The sequence below is a fragment of the Tachypleus tridentatus genome, chromosome 8, assembly GCF_004210375.1.
Source record: "Tachypleus tridentatus isolate NWPU-2018 chromosome 8, ASM421037v1, whole genome shotgun sequence".
Classification (NCBI taxonomy): Eukaryota; Metazoa; Arthropoda; class Merostomata; order Xiphosura; family Limulidae; genus Tachypleus; species Tachypleus tridentatus.
In genome coordinates this window covers 9,260,837-9,285,420 of record NC_134832.1, presented here as the reverse complement: position 1 = coordinate 9,285,420, position 24,584 = coordinate 9,260,837, and the positions used below count along the sequence as shown (strand labels likewise).

The following is a 24,584-nucleotide window of genomic DNA, read 5'->3' as shown; positions in this document are numbered from 1 at the left end:
TTAAGTTATAGTTAATCCTACTATTTATTGGTAAAAGAGTATCCTAAGAGATGGCGGTAGGTGCTGATGTTTAGTTGCCTTCCATTTAGTTTTCCACTGCTAGATTACGGATGGCTAGCTCAGATAACTTTCGTGTTGCTGTGCGTGAAATTCAAAACCAAATACTCTTTCTTTTTTTTAATTTAATAAAGGCTCAAAAAATGTCCAGAAACAAATTTGATTTCTGATTATGTTTGATGCCTAGGCATGTTGACATAAAGCTTAAAAGATAAAAATTGCATTAGATATTGGCTTAATGGTAAATAATGATGAATGATGGGCATTTTTCTAATTGAAAAAATGTGACTCCTTAGGAGTTTTTGGTTTGTTTTGGGACTTGTGCTATTTGTTATTTAGCATTTAATTTCAATAATTTTTTACTTTCATCGATAATAATTCTTCATGTGCTGGAGTTAATAAGAATGACTATAAATTATAATATTGAGATTGTTTCTCCAACTTAGACTGAAAAGATTTTTATAATAGTAATAATGGGTCAATTTTGTTTTTTTTTCTTTTGCTGAGTGTCCTGATAGAAGTGAGGATTATTGTACTGTGAGTATACTTTATGGTCTTTTACTTCTCATGTGTTACTCGTATTTAAAAAAAAAAGAAGATATTTTTAACTGCAGGCATTTGTGGATGTTTTAAGAGTTGGTATAGTATGTATTTTTATGATATATATAAATTGAGAGATTGACAGGCTTAGAAAGTACTTTTGAACTTTAAAATCTAACTAAAATATGGAGATATTTAAAGAATTTAAAAGTGACTTGCCTATTATGGTAAAAGAATAGTTGGTCTTATCAAACAAAGAGGGAATTCTGTTTTAACAAATTATTGGAATCTTGGAGCTGAGATTCTATATAAAATTTAACAAAGTTTCTTGAAAACTTGCAGTTAGTAATGATAGTCTCAGTGATATTTTCCTGCTATTCCAATGTATTACTAATATTTTAAAAACTTTTTCACTTGTAAGTTGCTGACCATCACTACTATTGAAGACAACTTATTCCAGAATCAACCACACTGTTAAAAAAATAAAAATTTCTCAACTGCAGCCCTAGCCTTCCTTTTTCCAAATCTCACATTTGTATTCTTTCATCCTGTTGAGAGTAGTACGCAAGGATGAGTAGATTTTATTCTGTCATTTGATAATATTGCAAATTTTAATAAAATCACCTCTTTCTCTTCTTCACTTCACTTGTAAGTCGCTGACCTTCACTACTATTGAAGACAACTTATTCCAGAATCAACCACACTGTTAAAAAAATAAAAATTTCTCAACTGCAGCCCTAGCCTTCCTTTTTCCAAATCTCACATTTGTATTCTTTCATCCTGTTGAGAGTAGTACGCAAGGATGAGTAGATTTTATTCTGTCATTTGATAATATTGCAAATTTTAATAAAATCACCTCTTTCTCTTCTTTTGAGATCTTAAATTATCTTCGTAAGATAACCCTTTCTTACATAGAATCATCTTAGCAGCCCTCTGAATCTTCTCTAAGAAGTCAGTATCTTGTCTTAGGTAAAGAAACCAAAAATGTGCACAATATTTTAAGTGAAGCCTAATTAGTGATATTTATGTGGTGATAGTTTCTACTATGAAGTTGTGACAAGTATATTAACTTTATTACCAGCAATAGAGCAGTATCACTATACCAAAGTACTTGTATTCATTCATCGTTGAGTGGCATGGAAAGGAAGTCATACCAAGAGAGATTAAAATCTCTGAAATTATTAAGAAAAAGAAAAAGGTATCTGATTGAGGTGTTTCAGATTGATAATATTATTTCTTGACACTTGTGTATAACGTTAAAATAATAAATAACACATAACTTTAGAATAGGTATACAGTTAAAAACATTTTAATTAAGGCCAATTTATGACTACTATGTGTGTTTCAATATTTTCATATGTTATTTTCAGTCCAAATTTTGTTTGTGAAAGAAACATATACAAGTATAACAAACTCTAAACTGCTGCAGATTGTATGACATTAGAAAAGTGTTCAGCTTAAAGTGATACATTGAAATTTGGCATCTTTCTAATCAGTGAATTTTCCATAACTTTAATCCATGTAAACTTGTTCTCTAACAATGGATATGAACTCTATTTAGGTTACATTACATTGTGCATTTATCTACTATCCAGAATGTTATTTGGGAGTTTCTCTTTTGGATTACTGTGAAATCAGTTCTTAATTTAGAAATGAAAGCTTCCTGTTTACAATTGTATGATTTTTTTTTCTTAAACAATTACTTATTTGTCAAAAATTGTAGTCATCAGAAGTATCAGGACCAATCTCACTTAAATTAAGTGTTCATATTTGATGTGATAAATTTGTCAGTGATATTTATTGATCAACATTTTTACTAAGTCATGTGAGAATATCAGTTATAAAACCTGGCTTTTCAGCCAAAAATCTATTATGATATTCATTATGCAAAAATAATTTTTTTTTGCTTGTTTTATTTTTCAGTATCACACCAAATTTTAAAGAGCTATAATTTGAAATATAAAATATTACAGGAAAGAGAGTTTTAATTAAGTTAATTTGAAATACTGCATTTTTGTGATGTACACATAAATTATGAAACACAGTACTTAACATTGTAAAATGGTATTGCTTATTGCAGTGGTTAGTATAATTGTATTATATGATAGATCACTCAACACTGTATAATTGTATTACTTACTTGCTTCATATATTTAAAGAGTGTGTGGATTGAAGACTGATTATGGTGTTTTGTTAAGAAGAACCTGCTTTTCTTATCTGTGGAAAGCCTGGAAGTGGAAAATCTACCCTGACTAAGAAACTACATAAAGAATGTAACTGCATTCATATTAATGATACAGTATATTTTTTGGAAAGTAATGGCCCACAAACACTGTACTTTATATAAACCACACAGAATGTACATTTGGTGTTTGCACATTTGAAAACCAGTACCACAGATTTAAGCAAAAGCTTACTTATGATATTATATCCAAAACTAATCAATGTGTGTGTATTATATACAAAATAGAAAAGAATACCAGCAGATAAAGACAGTAGAAGATTTCTAAACCAGAGCTTCATGTATGTAGAGAAAAAAGTAAGAAACATATAACCTGAATAAAATTAATATTAAGTATTCTAAATAAATTAATCAAAATTCTTAAAAAGAAAAAAACAAACTGAATAAATTAATAAAAAGGATGATAAAGAAAATAATTTGATAGCAAGAAATGATCTGACCTGAAAAATTATTTATAATCTGTAACTACTAAAGAATTACCTAAACTATGTTTTATTGCTTGCATTAGATAATTTAAGTCTTAAATGTATGCTAACGCTATTACTATACAAGAAATAGCATTTTTTTAAATACAAATGTTTTTATCACATTTGAATCAACTAAGTATATTTTAGTGATTTCTAAGTCGTAATTGCTAAAGTCTTTTGATTAGAATTATTTTGAATTATGTGTAATTAACTAATGCAGTATCATAATTTAACAGCACACTTGACTCAAACTTAGGTCCAGTTCTGTAAGGTATATATGTCATGTTCAGAAATTTAATTTCAGTCTACTTTTTTGCTCTGCATACTTTCCACTTGGTGTCTCAGCAACCTAATTTAATTGTTAATGTTTAATCATATAGGGATTTAACAGTTCTACTGAGCTTGACGAGTCTGAGTGCTTTGTTTTACACTTAATGTTTGTTTTTGAGCAGGTAATGCCCATATGAATGAACAACAATAAACTACATATACCAGACTTAGAACATTCTAAGGATATAATATGAAAATAATAGTGCCTCACTTGTACAATGAAAGATACATATAAACTCAGAGACAGTTAAATCTGAAAAGATGCCTAACGTAATAACTCGTGGATAGTTAAAATAATCACAAATTGATATGTCACAAAATTAAGCACTATAGTATTGAATTCTGATAGTCTTTATATATAACATTGGGCTTTAAAGTACTCTTGACTCCGTGTAATTATGAAGTCTAGGAGTACTATCTTAGAGGTAAAAGATGTATAAATTATCTTGTATTTCAAATATACATATTACATTCCTTTTCTTCTATTTAATGTATTAATAATACTTTTAGTTTTACATATAGATTATTTTCATTAATGTTAAACACTGATCAAAATATGCTGCCTGCATAGGTTAGAACTAAAAATTAACCGAGTTAACAACATAGCTAATTTAATATAATGTTCATGTGTTCTTACTTATAATGATTCAAATACATTATTTCATCTGTTGGATATGTGTGTTGTTTACTCATAGATTACATGGTATGATCCATCAAAGTAGTTTAAATCTTTGGGTTAGATGATTTACAGTGTGTCACTTGTGGGTTTTCTACTTTTAGTAATATAGATATTTTCAAAATTATTGATTATTTACTTTCCAAACTATCATGGTGGCAACAGAAAGTTACAAAACATTGTCTTTTTTCAAGTTGCTTTGCTCTTTATTCTCTCTGGTAGAAAACATCTTTGCTTACTATGATGTTTCAGTATTACATATAGAATCATGGCTAGATGGGTTAGCATTGAAATATCCCTGGGTGGCCAATTTTTACATTTTTTTTTATAATTTGACAGCTAACTAAAGGTTTCAGGAAGTATAGGTCACAAGTTTATCCCATCCACTGAACAAAGAATGCAAGCTAACATCCTAAATCCAAGTGTGCTTTCTTAGTTCAGTTCTCCATTAATTAACCTGCTTTTTTTCTGGAAAAATCTTCATGTTTAGTTTTGAGCATTTATTCTTGAGAGTGAGAAAGTGACAAGACCAACTGTTAATGTCAACTTGTCCATGGTAAGTATGCTCACTGGTTTTCTTTTTATTGTTTAGATAAAGATTCTTTTCATTCAAGATGTGCCTAAATTTGTCATTTATATAGTAAAGAGAACATACTGTTTATTTGTTTCTATCATAAAAAGAACATTTGTACATTTCCTGGGTGAACACTACCATTATTTCAGAATAGTCTGATGCTTGTTGAGAACTTGATCCCATTGATGAATAGCACAAGAAATGCTGGATATGCTGACACTACCTGCCTGCAACATGTATCAAATTTGAAATACTTAGTGCCTTTTCAGCAGGATGCCAAAAAGCTCAAGATCTGTTGGAAGATGTATTTTTATGCAGTGTAGGAAAATGATGTTGTCATTGTTGTGACAGTCAAGGGTTGGAATTAATGTAGTCAGTTGACCAATGATTCAAATAGATACAACTTTTCAAGCCAAGACTTTTAAGCATTTGTAATTAATCTTTATGGATAAACCTTAAAAAGTCGATTCCTTATCATGCCTTTCAAAGTCACATAGGGCTGGTGCTTTTGAACTCCAGTAACAAATGGCACAAGCAAATGAAATGGGTCCTATTCACCTGGATAGAATGATAGTCCATTGTAGGTTAACTTCTAGCTGGGTAAAATGGAACAGGTGGGGTAAAGTGTCTTGTTCTAAGATACAGCAGCATGGCCAGCCTTGTAGTCACAATCTGACTCTAAGTTTAAAATACAAAACCATTAAGTCACACCACTATTAGTATTTTATTTAAATTTGTTGTTTTCACATAACATCTTGCATTGTCTAGTCTGTGCTACATGCTCTAAAACATATTGCTACTTACATGTTATGACATCCTAGTGCATCAACATACTTCAGAAGGGTAACTTCCAATTAAATAGTATTGGAATGCAAAATATTTCAATACAAAAATACAATATTTTATAAATTCCCATAATAACCATATTTCTCTAAGAATGTTTGTAAGAACTGAAAAGACTAATGAGTGATTTAAGACCAGTTATTTATATATTTTTGAACCCCATTGTGTACACACTTAAATGTTTAATTTTGATATATGCTAAAGTGACCATAAAAAAATGATTTTTTGAGAGATGGAGATGTTTAGTAAACTGTACTTTTTATTTTAAAATAATTCTCTCTGTTATACTAATTTCTCTTGCTGTTGAAGTGCTCAGGTCAGAAATATCAAAGGGAATCCAAGATAAAGATTTGATTAAATTATTCCAGAGAAGTGATGTGTCTGAAAAACATGTTTTACCTCTAATAAGTGATGATAGGAAAACCCACTTGTAGAGAAAAATATATACGTAAAACGGCTGGTTTGGGTTCACTTCTCTACATAAAAAATTTCTCAACCCAAACCAGCCTTTTTTACATATACATATTTTGCCTCTTTTGAAGAAAATATCAAAAGGGTACAATGAAATAATTTTAAATTAATGACTTTATATTGGCAAAAATAAGTCTTTTTGAATGCTTTAATTATAGTCAGTAAGTCAAGTATGAGATAGAATGAACTCAGAAAGGTGTGTTGAGTTGAGTTGACTCTGACTTCAGATTAGCAAGAATAAGTCTTTCTTGTTTCAACAAGACATTTAGAAGGTTTATTATTTTGTTGTTATGATTTGTTTACATTTTTCCAGAATATTATTTTTAAGGTAAATAACATTTAAAATCATGCCATGGATAACATACATTTTGGGTGGGATGGAATTCACTTCTATGTGAACAAGGATATATATTAGAGTTCTGCCTTTTTGGAAGGAGGCACTAGGAACTTCAGGAAATATTTGTTAAAGATGATTGTTGAGTTGTAAAAGATGAAAAACGTTTTTCAGAATTTATGACACATTTCTGAGTTTAAACTGACAAGTTCGCCCTTTGAGAAGAAAGGTCCACCTTTTGAAAGTACTTGGGTTATAGGGTTTTTATTCATTTCTGTAAAGACTTCTTGAACCTATGTGTTTTTCTAACATCACAAAATCATACAATAAATAAAAAATGTAAGAGTGCCTAGTAAATTTAAGTATATGTCATTCCTGGAAATATACTCTTCAAAAAAAGAAACGCAAAAGGCAAAATTTGAGACAAAATGTTAACAAGTTTATTCCGGGTAGTTCTGTATGATATGTGTGAAACTTTGCACATTCACTGCTGAACATCCAAAGTCTGCAAAGGCGAAGTCCACGCTCACTAGTTGAAAATTAACGTCCCTCAGCGTCAATAACGAGTATGCCTCCGTGTGCATCAATAACTGCTTGGCATCTCCTGCCCATGGAAGCGATGAGATGGAAGTGGAATGGCTGTCCACTCAGTCTGCAAAGCTGCTGCAAACTGAGGTAGAGTCTGCGGTTGAGGTTGTCGCCGTCGCAGACGTCGGTCCAACTCGTCCCAAAGATGTTCGATGGGGTTTAAATCTGGTGATCTGGAGGGCCAGGGAAAACGTTGATGTTGTGGTGTCTCAAGAAGACAGTGGTGAGTCGGGCTGTGTGAGGACGGGCGTTGTCATGTTGAAAAACGTCGTTGACGTTCACCATGATGAGTTGCACATGGGGCCTAAGAATCTCGTCGACGTATCGTTGAGGTCTGTTCTGGCAATGTAGGCGATGGCAGCCAATTTCATGACGCTGCCACCACCAAATATGTCAACTTCCTGCACACAGTTTACTGCAAAACGTTCACCTCGGCGACGATAAACACGGGTGCTTCCATCCTGCCTACGAAGCATAAAACACGATTCATCGCTGAACCAAACATCCCTCCATCGTCGATGAGGCCATACCCGATGTGCCCGAGTCCACTGCAGCCGTGCTTGATGATGTTGCTGGGTGAGGATGACGCCTCTGACTGTACGTTGAGGTCGGATTCCTGCATCTCGTAGACGGTTGCGTACGGTCTGATCGGAAATCCTACGCAGCACTGGTATGGTTGAGGCAGTAGACGTCACAGTGGTGTTCCTATCCCGAAGGTGACGTAACCGGATGTAGCGATCTTGTGCGGGCGTGGTCACACGAGGTCTGCCAGATCGTGGACGGTCACGAGTTGATCCATGTTGTTGGTGACGATTCCATAGCCTTGTGATGGTGCTTGGGTGGACATTCACAGCTCTGGCAACATCTGATCGAGATTCGCCTGCTTCTAAGCGACCAATGGCGTTGTTGCGTTGTGCTTCAGTCAGTCTTGGCGTAACTGTATTGCGTGTCGGTAGCTTAACACTGAGCTATGGAAACCGAGAACCCGTCACCTTTTATAGGGATTTTGCATTTGTTCCACTTGCAAAACTTGCAGATCTCTCAAACAAATTTATTGGACACGAATGCGTTTTGGCGAAAAATCCGATGTTTTCCTCCGTTTTCAAAGTGCACAACTTTTATTGTCATTTTCGTCTGACAATCAGTGCCTTAACACGTGTAACATCACATACTCTGAGCTTGTAACGTTATTACATATATTTCTCTTTAAAATAAAAAAAATATCCCTTTTGCGTTTCTTTTTTTGAAGAGTATATTTTCACCACGTCGACGATTAGTGGAGAAAAGTCGAAATTTTAAATAAAATCGTGCCTACTTCAAAAATACATAGAATTGTATTGAAATGTTAGTTACTTCAATTCCATAGAGTCACTTTTCAAAATTAAGGGATGAAATGAATTGACGGATAACCAACAAATCCTTACTCAAATCAAAAATTTTAAATAAATCTCCCTTAAAAATAAATTTGGAAAAGAAAATGCTTTTGATTAGAAATTTCTTAAAAACCGTTAATCGTTTACGTCATTACGAAAACCACAGATCAAAATCTAGCTCGTGATTCCTTATCGTCTTGACACGTTGGCATCGCAAAAGTTTTCAAGTCGTCGGACAAAGAGGGAAACATATGCTACGAAATACGTATTAGTATAATTTAAAACATATTTTTCTTTTTCCATTTACTGCAACACTAAGATTGATTTTCTCGTTAACAAATATGTGATTGTATGTTTTGATTGTAAATTTTTTTTGACTCACAGCAGTTAAAGTACTGGACTTTGTGTAGTAACACAACTTCCATAAGCTGTCCCTGCGACCAGTGTTCACCATTTAAGCTAATGGCGCAAAATATCAGTGACACTCAATCGCATTATTCGAAACAAAATTACAAACGAAGCTTGTTTTGTTTTTGAATTTCGCACAAAGCTACTCGAGGGTTATCTGCGCTAGCCGTCCCTAATTTAGCAGTGTAAGACTAGAGGTAAGGCAGCTAGTCATCACCACCCACCGCCAACTCTTGAGCTGCTCTTTTACCAACGAATAGTGGGATTGACCGTCACATTATAACGCCCGCAAGGCTGAAAGGGCGAGCATGTTTGGCGCAATAGGGATGCGAACCCGCGACCCTCAGATTACGAGTCGCACGCCTTAACACGCTTGGCCACTAACGAAGCTCTTCTGACGGTGAATATTCAAGATTGCTTACACTCATTCGAGTAAGTTATCGAAATTAACGAACTGCGGGACATGAACCCTGACATGTTTATTACGTCCTCGTGTACATTTATTCGGTTTTTAGTATTGGCAAAGTGAAAGATTATGTAAATCTAATTATAAAATGAGTTGATCCTGAGAATGGATCAGGTAAATAGGTAATTTTCAATATCTTTCTGTTCTTCTCAATTCTATTGTACTTGTTTAAACATTCGAAATTGTTCCTTATATAAATTTAACACATCTCTGTTCTATAGATCCGTTAATGCCAAAGATAAATTAAAAGCTTGTATTATTTGCAAAATACCCTTTAATCTTTCTGCGGAGCATCGACGACACACAGTGCCTAGTAATGTTCTTTTAAAAAAGTTGACTTCCCTCTAGTCTATCGCCTCAAAATACCAGATGGAGCGAGATAAAAGAATACCAATTATATGAGCTTATTTAAACTTCCTGAATATCACGATTAACAATACGTAATACTAAATCAATTGTGTTAAGAGTATAAAATCCAAGAGGTGTTGAAAGGGTTTCTAAATATGTATAAATGAAGTAATTATCTCTCTATAAAATCGCTCTGCGTTCAGTATCTGTGTCCTTACAAATATTAACTTATCATATCCGTCGCGCCAAACATGCTCGCCCTCCCAGCCGTAGGGGCGTTATAATGTGACGGTCAATCCCACTATTCGTTGGTAAAAGAGTAGCCCCAAAGTTGGCGGTGGGTGGTGATGACTAGCTGCCTTCCCTCTAGTCTTACACTGCTAAATTAGGAACGGCTAGCACAGATAACCCTCGTGTAAATTTGTGCGAAATTCAAAAACAAACAAACTAACAAACAAAACTTATCATATATGGTTCTGAAAAGAGCTACAAGGCTAATTTTAGAAGGGGAAATATTACCTTTTAGAAATATATATATGTCTTAATGTGCGTATTCTGAAGAAGAGGACTCAAATTTAAGATCTGAAAAAGACAGACTAGACTTGACTCTTATGAGATTCTGTTGATCTCGGAGAACGAAGATTAACTGAAGCATAAAGAGAAGCTTTTTACTTCTTTCAAGGGTTGTTGTGCTCGGACAGCTTTCATGGTCCGACGATCTCTCCATTCTCCTACGTTATGTTAAATAATTAAAATGCGTAACTCTAGACATTCACCCCTAGTTATTTTATCCGTCAATTGATTTTCTAAAATTAAAGTACCCTCGGACTTTATAATCAAGAATAGTAATGTAACTTTTCTGCGGCACGGGCACAAAAAAACTAATAGAAGTCCAGACCTTTGCTGGAAATGAAATTTGTGCGTTATTGGCCCGTAGGGAAATCGAACCCATAACTTTCGCGTTATTAGCACGACGCTCTAACCAACTGAACTAACGGGCCGTGTAAACATCTTTCAGATATGGCTTTTATCACACAAACATATACAGGTGTACTTTCCGAAGGACATTCGCATTTCCCTTTATCGTCGAGCGTTTAATCACAAGTTGAAATCGTATTTGTTTTTCTACTTTAAATTATTTCTACTTACATCGATTCACATGAAACAATTAAGCCAGAATTAGGAAAGTGAAATTACCTCACAAACATCTCGTACGTTTGAACTAGTTTTTCTTTACGTTTTTTAAAGTAAATGTTTTTAATGCTATCTGTATAATTACTTTTCATCGCTCAATCGGATACCTGTAATGTTGTTTCCACTCAAACCTGTGTCAATAAAGTAATGTATTTTATAGGCAACTACGTCAAACTTGTACGCTTCTTAGTTAGTTCCTCATACTCTTCACCTAACCAGAATTACCTTTCCGTGTTGCACATTGTTGTTTCGGGCCCAACTCATTTTTATGCAAGAATAACATATTCATATATAAAGATATTGTTCTCCAAAGTTAAGGAAAAAAGCATTTGTGCTCAACATCCACTTTGTTATTTACCTTTTGGATACCGGTGCAGATCGTTTTCAACGAATTCATTGACAGATCAGTGCACTAAATGCAGAAGGTAAAATACATAAAGTACAAAACTATCTTGATAGTTTCAATAACAAGATAAATAACACACGTCAAATCTAAAATAAAATTTATCTTCATTAATTTAACGTCGTGATTAAAAAATAAGTTGCCGCCGATTTTTTATTACACGAAATCTTCTCTTGGCAGTAATATGTAAAGGTTTTGAAAATACACAAAACTCTTTTATTTTTATTTAAATACAGTAAACCACATTCGTGGATTAATTATATATCTCTAATATCATGCTACAAAAATCTCATAAATACAATCACTCTGCTAGTTTACAATATTGAGTAAATTACGTCATATTTTGTAAACTAAGTACCACGATACGGATGGCTCAAAGGAAATAGCTATTGAAGAATAAAATGGATACACCTCGCGAAAAAAATTAAATGCATAACACATATTGAGAACCTTTAATTTCTACAAAAGATACCTCTGTTGTTTAACTTAACACTTGATATCACACAGTAACTTTAAAATTTACCGACACCAAAACCATTTAATATCATGAAAATATTTCTAAAAACTTTTCAGACACAAACGTACATTGTTATTTCTTGTCAACAAAGTAACAAAATCATAATTTTAATCGAACAAACTATAAATTATGATCATATTAAAGCAAATATATTACAACGCATATTAAAATGTTTTAAATACATTTACGATGATACGTGTAGAGGGTCAACAAAGATAAATTATAGTAAGGAAAATATTTTTAAGTATTTACTAAATTACATTCCGTGGATATTAACAGATTTTTTTGATCATCAGGTACGAAGCCTTGTCAAAACATTGTTCATTTGTTATGTTATTAAACTTGTAATAGTTTTGTTTTATAGCTTGTTCAAACCATTATCAAACTGTTTTGTCTGAAAGTAGGATCTTTGTCATCAAATTTCAAATAAACTCACGTATTTATAGACCAAATGTGTTAAGCAAAAGTATTTCTATAGAAGCAAGCATGTGTTGTTTATCAATAATTTATAGCTAAACGGGAGTAATGTTATATTATAACAGCTACAAAAAAATCTTCATCTTCGAATAAAAACAATTCATTTGCATTTGTGTGTATGACTCATTACAATTTACTACTGAGCCAGTCTGTGGTACATTTGGTGAAAACTCATTTAATAGTCTTTGTACCTTACATTTAATTACAAAATAATAAAAAAGTAAAAATAAAGCGACCCTTCTACAAGTTTTATAAATGATAGTGATGATTACGGTGGAGGTAAAGGTAACCCGTTAACACAACGATATGGACACTCTCTGCCGGCACTACAGCAAATCTTTGGGCATGGACAATCGCTGTTAGTGGAACATTCATTGGGTCCTGACGTTTGTCCTGTCACATCAGAGCTGATCATCTGTATTCCAAATGGGCAAAATAGTCCTGTAAATTAAGAAAAAATATTATTAATGTTAATTTATATTTGTGCCATAGTTGTTGTTGTTTTGTTGTGCTGAAAGGTAATGGTTACTTAGAGAATTAGATACGACATTATATATTAAATAAAATAAATAACATTGTTTCAAGAACTGACGCTACAAATAAAAACTTGCATTAAAAGTGTATACAATTATGTAAATATAAGAAATCTGAGTAGTATATATAATTTTCTTGCGAGGTTGTTAGGCATAAACTTACTCTGTACACCGCGGGTATCGAAACCGACTTTCAGCATTATAAGCCTTCAGATTTACTGCTGAGCTACCAGATGGCTGCCTTGCAAGAATCTCATCATCGGAGTTTTAGATTTTGCTCAGGAAATGAAAATGTATAAAGAACCAAATCAAAATGTTGCTTGTTTTAGCGTAAACCTACACTAGCTGCGTTTTGCCCATCACGAGGAATCGAACCTCGATTTTCAGTTTTCTAACTACCAAGGAGAACTAAAGAAAAAGTAATGTTATTATGTTTTATGTATATTTTGACTAGAAAATTTATTTATCTCCTAAATCTACGTGGTTTTCCTACTTTCCTCAAAACAGAAAGCAGTAAATTAGTTCATGTGCTGTAATTATTAATAACCATTTCTGAGCAAACTTGAAAACTGTTTGTTACTCTTGTAACGAGGAAGAGGCAGCCCAGTATAAGAATTATATGAACACTCCTTGCTGGGACTACAACAAAGTTTTGGACATGGACAGTCACTGTGAATGGATCATTTATGGGGTGCTTCCAGTTCAGTACAGATCACCTGTATTCCAAATAGACAACATAGTCCTGTTAATAAAACTGAAATAACTATTTTCTTTGCACGTGTATTTTTGTCGTTGTTATATAAAATCAGATACTACATTTATATTTTCCAATAAAACATTTTTCACCTAATGGTGAGAAAACGAAACTGTTTTAAAAGACTAAAACTAGGTAGTTGGTAGTTATTAATTCTTCAAAAATCACCATATTGTAGATTTTACGTAATATTTTAACCACGTAATAAATTCCATAAAATGTTTCGAGTTGGCCCTAAAACATCAAGAATGAAAGCAGAAAATACTGTTGTTTTGACTCAGTTTTGTTTTATTCTAGTACTAAATTTTTAAATAGTATAAATATGAATCTCAACATCTCATAATTTATAGTACTTTTTATTACTACTCAGTAAATAAGGTATTGTTTTAATCTAGCATACAAAAATCTTTTGATGAAAAAGCAAAAAGAAATTGCTTAAAGAATAACAATATTAAGTGTCATCTATTAAAAATTAAAAAGATAAAACTTTAATGGCCCTAATACATATGAAAAACATTTAAAAATCTGTTTGTTTATATCGTATATCCCAAGGAACCTATATCAGAGTCGTCCCTAATTTTGAGTTGCTTAACTGAGTAAATGCAACTGATCAACATCGCCTTCCTCCAACTCTTGGACTACTATAATAAAATATCGTATACCAATAAACGGGAAGTGTGGGACATGATTTTGTGGCAACGGGAATCGAGACATGGGTCCTCAAGTCCATAAACTTGCACGCAAACAACCAAACAGTAAGACTTACCAATTCTTTCTTTACATTGTGCAGGAGGACAAGGTAGCATAATGCGAAACATGGGTTTTTCAGCACACAATAAGCTTGCTAGTGAAAGTAGCAACATCAAGCGTGTAGATTGTAATACAGAAATCATTATTCTGGTTTCAAAGTCTGGTTCTTTTGCGCTCTGTTTAGTTGTGGCAGATAGATGATTCCACTGATCCTGTTTTATATGGAAGGCTTACTTGTCTTTTATACTAACGTGAGCATTCTTCGCGTACCAGATCTCTCCTGATTATTATTACAACTTCCCTTTGACCTATCATTTGTATATAATTGTTATAAATAATGTATCGTTTTCGACATACACATTGTCTCACTTAAACTGCAATATCAGTTTCTCGTTTTACTAAAAAATGGACTGCTATCGGATTTCTTCTCCTCATCGACTAAGTTTACACATAGTCCAGCTGTGTAACATCTGTATTTGAATTATGAAATTCATATAAATAAAACAAGACTGTTTTACAAATACATATAAAATAACTAGAAACAGTTCAAGTGGAAATGTGATACTTTCTACGTATTTGTTTGGTTAAAATAGTCTGAGTAACATAAAATTCAAAATATCCCGATCAAAATATTTACTTTATTGTATTTGAAATGTAGAAAACCAGAGAAACAAAATTTGTTAATAATGACTTTAAAGCTCATAAAAAGTAAGTCAGAGAATCATAAAAGTGATTCACAAAAAAACGAAAGAATGAGCTTTGAATTATACATAATTATCGTAATATTACAATGTCAGATTAACAATTAGCCATTTTAATCGTACGGTTCAAGGTATTCTGACATTTTTCACACGTATTTATACTTAAAACTTAGTAATCGTTAGCTGGACAGCGTAGAAGTAGCCTTAAAAGGAAAAGTTTCAGAAAACAGCCCCGTATTTTAGATGCCCTTCAAAGAGACATCTTTAATTAAATACTTTTCAATTTAGTAAAACATTAAAGAAGACAGGGTCTTCCTACTTACTTACTTCTCAATAATATGTTCAAGTTAATCTTACGGAATACACACTGACTTTTAAAGTTTACGGAACAAGGCGTGTGTTGAGCACACGCGATTTGTTCTTTCCATTTTGAACAACAGTGTAAATGTTTGGAGAAAACAAACTACATATAAATATAGCTAGAAACAATAGGATTGTGTACACCGATATCTTATTTAACATATGTGTTCGTACACGATATTAAGTATTTAAAAAATATGTATCCACCATGTTAAAATATCACAGATTTAAAGAAATCTTATATAGTTTGTACTCTGTTCGAGAATCGTTTTCAATCTATTCCTGATAAGAGTGGGAATCTATTGAAATATTTAATATTCCAACGTGAAGTACACCTGTTGTTTTTAATGATGTTCCATACTGTGTATCATTCATTTTATTGTAATATTGTCTTGTCAGGTGAGAGTTTATTTTTTGAAGAGGGGAACATTTCTCGCATTTGCCAATCAAAATTGGCTTTATAAATGTAATGGTTTAATATTAATTTCATGGTGGCGACAAATGTTTGTGAGTATTATTATATATGATATTGATAAGTGTTCGTTCCTTTCTGGTAGACTTAAATAACAGAGAAATATTCTTAACACCGAAGAGATACTCAAAACTTTACAATATTTTCGTTGTTTATTTATCAGACTGGAATGGTCAGGGAACTTTGGAACCGAAACTTAAGTACCAGAAGGAAAATATTAAGCATAGAGAGGTTGTATTGAGGTGTCAAAGGGTTAGAAAACGGTACAGTAACGTATTTGTGTGTATCTGTAAGTTTTGTAGTGTAATAATTAGACCATGTTTTAAATCGCACTGTCCGCTATAAAATGAATGGTGAATCATCTGTAAATCTTATAAAGTAAATGAGATAATGTATTGTAAAATAATGATAAATAATCATATGCGATATAATGCTGGCTTCTGGTTACCAGTAATGTACCGTAAATTTGGCATATTATTACAATGTAGTTAAAGCAGAGCACATTAAAAGGAAGATCCTTCAATTTTACTAAAATACTAGAGAAAACGTAAAAACCAAAAACCCCCTATTAAAAGCGGAACCATCTCATTTTAAAAGTGGAATTAACATATTAAATGTCAAAGGATCTTTTGTTTCTTCTAAGTTCACGCAGTGTTTATAAATGCTCTTTTAACAGTAAAATATTGTTTCAGAGCCCCTTTGAAGATCGCAAAGATTTTGGCTATATCGTACGAAGGAACGCCAATAGAAGTATAGCTCCATGTTTGTGATGATTGATCACCTATAGGATCGCATAAGTCTAGTTATTAATTAATATTTTTTATAACTGCATGCTAATTCCTTAATAGCTATTATCCTAAGTTTCAGCTGCTGTCTTCAGAAGTACTCATGTAACCTTTACACGAAACATTTCAAAATTAACGCTATTAAAATAATGCCCGGATTTGACCTAGATTTGTTGACGTTACTTCCATAATACGAGACCAAACTATAGATAAGAAGTATCACCTGAACATACAACATCCAGCAATACAATTAACAATGTAAATAGAAAAATATTACTAACTTCCATTCCTTGACGTCATGGTTACCATGACACGTTATTCATATACCATAGAAGTTTACGGGAAATCCACAGGTGCATTAAACTACGAGAAACTTCTTGCTTTCAAGAAGTAACCAGTTATGTAATACACAAGAATTTAAGAATATGGAAGAAAACACATCACTGCAACCCCTTCCTCCACTTTACCATGGATACTCCTAACATGTGACAAATAAAAGAAGATGGAAGTAATTATATAAACTTAAAGAAATGCTGCTATATTTTCTTATATTAACGGTCTCTTTAAAAACACATAGAGGATAAGTAAATAACAAAAACTCAGAAGAGTATTAAAAAGCCAGAACATAATATGAACGTAACTAATGTTCATCAAATCACCTAAAGACCCAATACAGAACAAAAAATACCATGTACACATCCCCCTCCCGTGAATATGTATTCCAATTTATTAGAGTAACAGAATACCAACAAAATATACGATTCAAGATCCAACAAACTCAGTAATATCTGTCTAGCTGCAATAATAAATCATATCCCATCATACCAGAAAAAAGGAACACAGATCAAATTTGAATAATTCTGAAATAATTAAATATTTATCAAGCATGAAAAAAAATAAAAAACCTTCTACATCCAACTGACTGATAAAACAGTTAAGTAACCTAGTTAGTTATCACCATTAGATTCCATCAAGGAATATAGGGCCGCAATCGCTTGCGGATTCTTCAACAGGTATTTAAGTGAGTAGGTTGTTAGCCCACTGCACTGAGCCGTCCCTAATTTAGTAGCGTAAGACTAGAGGAAAGGCAGCTAGTCATCACCACCCACCGCCAACTCTTGGGCTACTCTTTTACCAACGAATAGTGGGATTGACCGTAATATTATAACGCCCCCATGGCTGGGAGGGCGAGCATGTTTGGCGCGAGGCGGGCGCGAACCCGCGACCCTAGGATTACGAGTCGCACGCCTTACGCGCTTGGCCATGACAGGCCTAAGTAACCTAGTATAATTCAGTAAAGCCTGTACACCCCTCCTGAAAACATTCAAATATTTATTTCATTTGGGTTCTAGTGGGGGGAAGAAGACTCCAATCAATTGAATAGCATGCCAGATTTCAAGTAAAAAGATCTAGGATTGTATTTAAACTGCTACTGGCACAGAAAATAGTCCTTGGGATTTCACTTAAAGCGGCATCATACTACCAGCCAAAACATACGATAAAACTAATTAGCAGTTAGTTGTTATTTAATAATTATATAATTAGACCTAGACGATGGTATGGACTGTTAACCACGACAATGACTGATACCTAATCGCCAAATTCCTATCTTAATTACTTTACAAAATTTATAATGGGTTTCTTAAGTAATATTTATCCAAAAAACTTTGATAAATATTATAAAGAAGCGACACACCTATTTGGATAATTTGATCATAAAATAAGCGTCGTTTCACTTTCAATAGAATCTATTCCCTCTTTTCATCCAGTGTTTTTCAGCAATATTCAAGAACATACAGGTATTTCCTTCTGGTAAGACCCTAACACTCAGCATGTAAATATATCAAGTTTTTCAATATTGAAGTCTAAATTTTAGAATATATTCGAGCCGCACAGTAGCTAATGCGAAGCTTCATAAATAGGCAGTTGTTTGGATACATTTCCAAATTTGTTTTCAAAGCAGAAATAAATTTGATGTGTTTCTTTTGTTCGTTATTAAGCACAATGCTACACAAAGAGCTTACTGTGATCTGCCCACCACGGTTATTGAAACCCGGTTTCTAGCAGTATATATCTGCAGACATACCAATGTGTCACTGGGGAAACTCTAATGTAAATAGAAATTCTCATTTTAATGCTTTTAATGTCTGTTTCTCGCTTATCTTAATTTGATCTCTAGGAGACTAAAACTACGCAAGATAAAGTGATCTTATGTTTTTCAGTATGTTTTGTTTCAAACTTCACCAGAGACCTTAAAAATTATTCTTTGATAAGTTTTTATAACCTTGGAAATCTCTTTAAATCCATGTTGTATGCATATTAAAAGTACGGTTAAAAATCCTTTCTTTGAATTTCTTAGTCAAATAGTTCTATACTTTTCTAAAGAAAATTTATACATACTAGTACATTATAATGAGTGAATTACCTAGAAGTAACGTTCTTCGATTGAATAACTACATAGTTCATTTAGACTGTCATCTGGAAGTAAGAGCATTCAGCTGAAGACTAGAAGCATTTGTATGTGTATTAAGCTACAAAGATAAATTTGTTATCCGTACGTTACAATGCGCAGAAGAAGCTTAAACTTCTTGATTTTTTTATCTAATATTAAACAGTAGTTGTAATGTGGAGAATCTTTTTGTTGTAAGCGTGATAAAAAAGGTGGAAATCATTTATCGGCCTAATTCGGTTTTAATAATTAATTATAAGTAACATATTTTACTCTGTCTTTGTATCCTGTATTTATATGCATGCATATATACATACTCACCAATGATAAATGTTGTTTAATACTAAAAGCATGCTCTACTTAATTACATATAAATTTAAGAGTGAGCTTATTCATATGAGAATGTTTGTTTTTTTGAAATTTCGCACAATAAGGCTATCTATGCTAGCCGTCCCTAATTTAACAGTGTAAGACTAGAGGAAAGGCAGCTAGTCATCACCACCCACTGCCAATTCGTGGGCTACTCTTTTACCAACGACTAGTGACATCAACTGTCATATTATAACGCTCATTTTTGGTGTGACGAGGATTCGAACCTACGACCCTCGAGTTACGAGTCGAGTGCCTTAACCATGTGGCCATGCCGGGTTCATATCATAAATATCTATTGTGTATATATTTAATTACTTCTCTAGTTTACAAAAGAAAATTAAACCAGTAGTTGAGAATTTTAACGCTTTCTCCAAGACATGGAGCCACCTTTTAAACGTGCGAACGCAGACCTACAACGTCAGCCGTTATTGTGTTGGTACCACGTAGCTACGCAAGTGGTTGTATGTACTCTGTCCACCACGAGAAATCGAACCACCCAGCTTAAGAGTTGTACATTCATAAAACGTATCGCTCAATCAGTGGAGGAAACAACTTCAGTGAACGCAAATTTAAATTAACATTCTTCAAAAATTGTACAATTTTTAGTTTAAACGTATAACAAGTTCACCTTATAAACAATACAATAGCTTATTCTCAACTAAAGACGAGTCCGCATTTAAAATATTTTCCCTTAATAAAATACTTCTACTCATTTCACGTAGCTATTTATAGCTTAAGCAAATATGAATTTAATACCTAACTAATATAGCAAATAGTGACAACTGTTATATACTATATTACTAATATCAACAGTTAATATATGATAAAATAAAATATTACATGTCAGGTGCTTTCTACCCCTTGTTTTAATACGTTCTCTGGCACATAATAAATTATGCATAAATAAAATTAAGCATTCAAGAGGTGCCGAGGAGTAGTTATCACGTCCCAAACGCATTTGCCAGAAGAGGAATTTAACTTCAAAGTGTGTCACGCACTCCATAACTGAATGTTGGTTGTGACCCATCCGTCGGTGGGATACATGGAAACGAATGTGTAATATATATATATATACACGCTTTCAAAAATTTTATGTGTGGAGGTGTATATGGTTTAACACAGATCTTCATCCACAAAAGTCAATCAGTTCGTTTTGTCATAGCTGCCAACTGGTTTGGGTCGCTCACCTGAGGTACCACACTTGTTTTCCCGTGGGAAATATTCCTGTAGAGTTGTGCATACTTTGTGAAAATAAAGTACAAAGTATTCCACTAGCAAGTCAGATGATATACCGAGGGTGTAAGCTTTCTCGTTTTGCAATGATAATAACCTACGTTTAATGTATGCTATAAAAGGAGACAAATTGTTTATATAATGTTATGAGCTCTCTGATTGGAACAGATTCCACACACATCAAAATTTTGCTCTTTGTCCGAACACTTTTGACTGTGTTGTAATCAAAATAAACATTGTTTTCGTTTGTATTAAATACACCGGGTGCAGTTTATTTAATTCCTCAAACTTAGTCAAAATCATAGGTTTCATATTTTGAACCTACCTTATTCACTCTAAGGGAAACTCAATGAACACGAACATACGATAAATACATATCACGTAAAAATGTTAATGCATATTTTCAGAACATAAAGTAGTGAGTTATAAAGTACCTTTTACTGAACTTACTGATGTAAAAACGAGTCATGTAAAAATAGTTGCACGTAACTTCAGTGTTCAACTTGCGAAGGAGAGTAAAAAAAAAAAAAGTTAATTCCTTCCAAAGTTAGACTTAAACTTGTTTCTTAGGAAAATTGTCCAACCCTGACAAAGAAGGATGAAGAGTATATGGTTTGTGTTCAATATGCAGTTTGGTTCTTAATTTTGTAAAACAGCAACTTTATGTTAAAAACCTCTGATCCCGATACACCTAATATTAGGTTTAACAAATTCAACTTAATCTTAAGTTCTACTACCTCACAGTTTGAACTAATGTGTAAGACTATCATAAACCAGGTTTTCAGCATTGCATCACAATGTGAAAAAATAAAACTATTGAAATAACGCTCATATTTATACTAATTTTTATGCAAGAATAACATATTCATATATAAAGATATTGTTCTCCAAAGTTAAGGAAAAAAAGCATTTGTGCTCAACATCCACTTTGTTATTTACCTTTTGGATACCGGTGCAGATCGTTTTCAACGAATTCACTGACAGATCAGTGCACTAAATGTATAAGGTAAAATACATAAAGTACAAAACTATCTTGATAGTTTCAATAACAAGATAAATAACGCACGTCAAATCTAAAATAAAATTTAACTTCATTAATTTAACGTCGTGATTAAAAAATAAGTTGCCGCCGATTTTTTATTACACGAAATCTTCTCTTGGCAGTAATATGTAAAGGTTTTGAAAATACACAAAACTCTTTTATTTTTATTTAAATACAGTAAACCACATTCGTGGATTAATTATATATCTCTAATATCATGCTACAAAAATCTCATAAATACAATCACTCTGCTAGTTTACAATATAGAGTAAATTACGTCATATTTTGTAAACTAAGTACCACGATACGGATGGCTCAAAGGAAATAGCTATTGAAGAATAAAATGGATACACCTCGCGAAAAAAATTAAATGCATAACACATATTGAGAACCTTTAATTTCTACAAAAGATACCTCTGTTGTTTAACTTAACACTTGATATCACACAGTAACTTTAAAATTTACCGTCACCAAAACCATTTAATATCATGAAAATATTTCTAAAAACTTTTCAGAGACAAACGTACATTGTTATTTCTTGTCAACAAAGTAACAAAATCATAATTTTAATCGAACAAACTATAAATTATGATCATATTAAAGCAAATATATTACAACGCATATTAAAATGTTTTAAATACATTTACGATGATACGTGTAGAGGGTCAACAAAGATAAATTATACTAAGGACAATATTTTTAAGTATTTACTAAATTACATTCAGTGGATATTAACAGATTTTTTTGATCATCAGGTACGAAGCCTTGTCAAAACATTGTTCATTTGTTATGTTATTAAACTTGTAATAGTTTTGTTTTATAGCTTGTTCAAACCATTATCAAACTGTTTTGTCTGAAAGTAGGATCTTTGTCATCAAATTTCAAATAAACTCACGTATTTATAGACCAAATGTGTTAAGCAAAAGTATTTCTATAGAAGCAAGCATGTGTTGTTTATCAATAATTTATAGCTAAACGGGAGTAATGTTATATTATAGCAGCTAAAAAAAAATCTTCATCTTCGAATAAAAACAATTCATTTGCATTTGTGTGTATGACTCATTACAATTTACTACTGAGCCAGTCTGTGGTACATTTAGTGAAAACTCATTTAATAGTCTTTGTACCTTACATTTAATTACAAAATAATAAAAAAGTAAAAATAAAGCGACCCTTCTACAAGTTTTATAAATGATAGTGATGATTACGGTGGAGGTAAAGGTAACCCGTTAACACAACGATATGGACACTCTCTGCCGGCACTACAGCAAATCTTTGGGTATGGACAATCGCTGTTAGTGGAACATTCATTGGGTCCTGACGTTTGTCCTGTCACATCAGAGCAGATCATCTGTATTCCAAATGGGCAAAATAGTCCTTTAAATTAAGAAAAAAATATTATTAACGTCAATTTATATTTGTACCATAGTTGTTGTTTTGTTGTGCTAAAAGGTAATGGTTACTTAGAGAATTAGATACGACATTATATATTAAATAAAATAAAAAAACATTGTTTCAAGAACTGACGCTACAAATAAAAACTTGTATTAAAAGTGTATACAATTATGTAAATATAAGAAATCTGAGTAGTATATATAATTTTCTTGCGAGGTTGTTAGGCATAAACTTGCTCTGTACACCGCAGGTATCGAAACCGACTTTCAGCATTATGAGCCTTCAGATTTACTGCTGAGCTACCAGATGGCTGCCTTGCAAGAATCTCATCATCGGAGTTTTAGATTTTTGCTCAGGAAATAAAAATGTATAAAGAACCATATTAAAACGTTGCTTGTTTTAGCGTAAACCTACACTAGCTGCGTTTTGCCCATCACGAGGAATCGAACCTCAATTTTCAGTTTTCTAACTACTCAGGAGAAATAAAGAAAAAGTGATGTTATTATGTTTTATCTGTATTTTGACTAGAAAATTTATTTATTCCCTAAATATACGTGGTTTTCCTACTTTCCTCAAAACAGAAAGCAGTAAATTAGTTCATGTGCTGGAATTATTAATAACCATTTCTGTGCAAAAATAATATAACCATGTGGTCAAACTTGAAAACATTGTTTCTTACTCTTGTTAATAGCGTTATATTATATGAAATAAAAGCCCTATTTAATTTATAATTAATTTGATAAACATTAATGATCTCTACAGTTTCTATTGAATGCATATCTTTATTGTTACTCAATAACAATAAAGATATACAATGAACCTATTGTGGTGAACTATGTAAATACGATCCTCTTGGGTGTTGTGAAAATACATAAATACTGTAGCATATTAACCAATAAAGTACATATATGGTGAGCTTTAAAACGAACGAACTTACTATTTCTTCTCTTGCAAATGTCAGTTGAGCATAATGGAGAATGGCATTTCCTGTATTCTTCGGCACAAAGAAAACCTGCTAATGACAATAACAACATTAAGTGCATAGATTTTAACACGGGAATCATTATTCTGATATTGAAACTTTGTTCTCTGACACCACGTGAATACTTTGTGTCAGAATCGATACTTAAATTATGTTAGACAGAAATGTCTGATCTTTCTTTTATAGTTAAACCACTTCAGTGCTCATTATACCAATTGATTATATCACACACTGACGTAGAACAGGATGTTCTTTTCCTGGTTGTTATCACGATTTCCCTTTCAACTGTCTGGGGTGTGGGTTCGTGGTTAAGGTGCACAGTGTGCGAGTCCAAGGCTTCGTGTCTGAACAAACAAAAACAAAACGCTTCTAATCAGTGATAATTTTTAGTTGCTCGTTATTATAAGAAATAGTTGGGTGAGCTCAACTAATGTTTATTTGCACCTGT

The 24,584-nt window shown here is 32.6% G+C and overlaps 2 long non-coding RNA genes and 1 other non-coding gene across 3 annotated transcripts; all 3 read right to left on the bottom strand.

Moving 5' to 3' along the window:
• Positions 1-10,644: 10,644 nt before the first annotated feature.
• TRNAI-AAU (transfer RNA isoleucine (anticodon AAU)) lies at positions 10,645-10,718 on the bottom strand. Its single transcript has one exon. It is a non-coding gene; the product is annotated as a tRNA-Ile (tRNA).
• A 1,745-nt stretch (positions 10,719-12,463) lies between these two features.
• LOC143258498 (uncharacterized) lies at positions 12,464-14,507 on the bottom strand. Its single transcript, XR_013032322.1, has 2 exons — positions 14,362-14,507; positions 12,464-12,749 (listed from the first exon to the last, which is right to left on the bottom strand). It is a non-coding gene; the product is annotated as an uncharacterized LOC143258498 (long non-coding RNA).
• An 8,343-nt stretch (positions 14,508-22,850) lies between these two features.
• LOC143258497 (uncharacterized) lies at positions 22,851-24,373 on the bottom strand. The gene is made up of 2 exons (XR_013032321.1): positions 24,092-24,373; positions 22,851-23,136 (listed from the first exon to the last, which is right to left on the bottom strand). It is a non-coding gene; the product is annotated as an uncharacterized LOC143258497 (long non-coding RNA).
• Between the last annotated feature and the right edge of the window lie 211 nt (positions 24,374-24,584).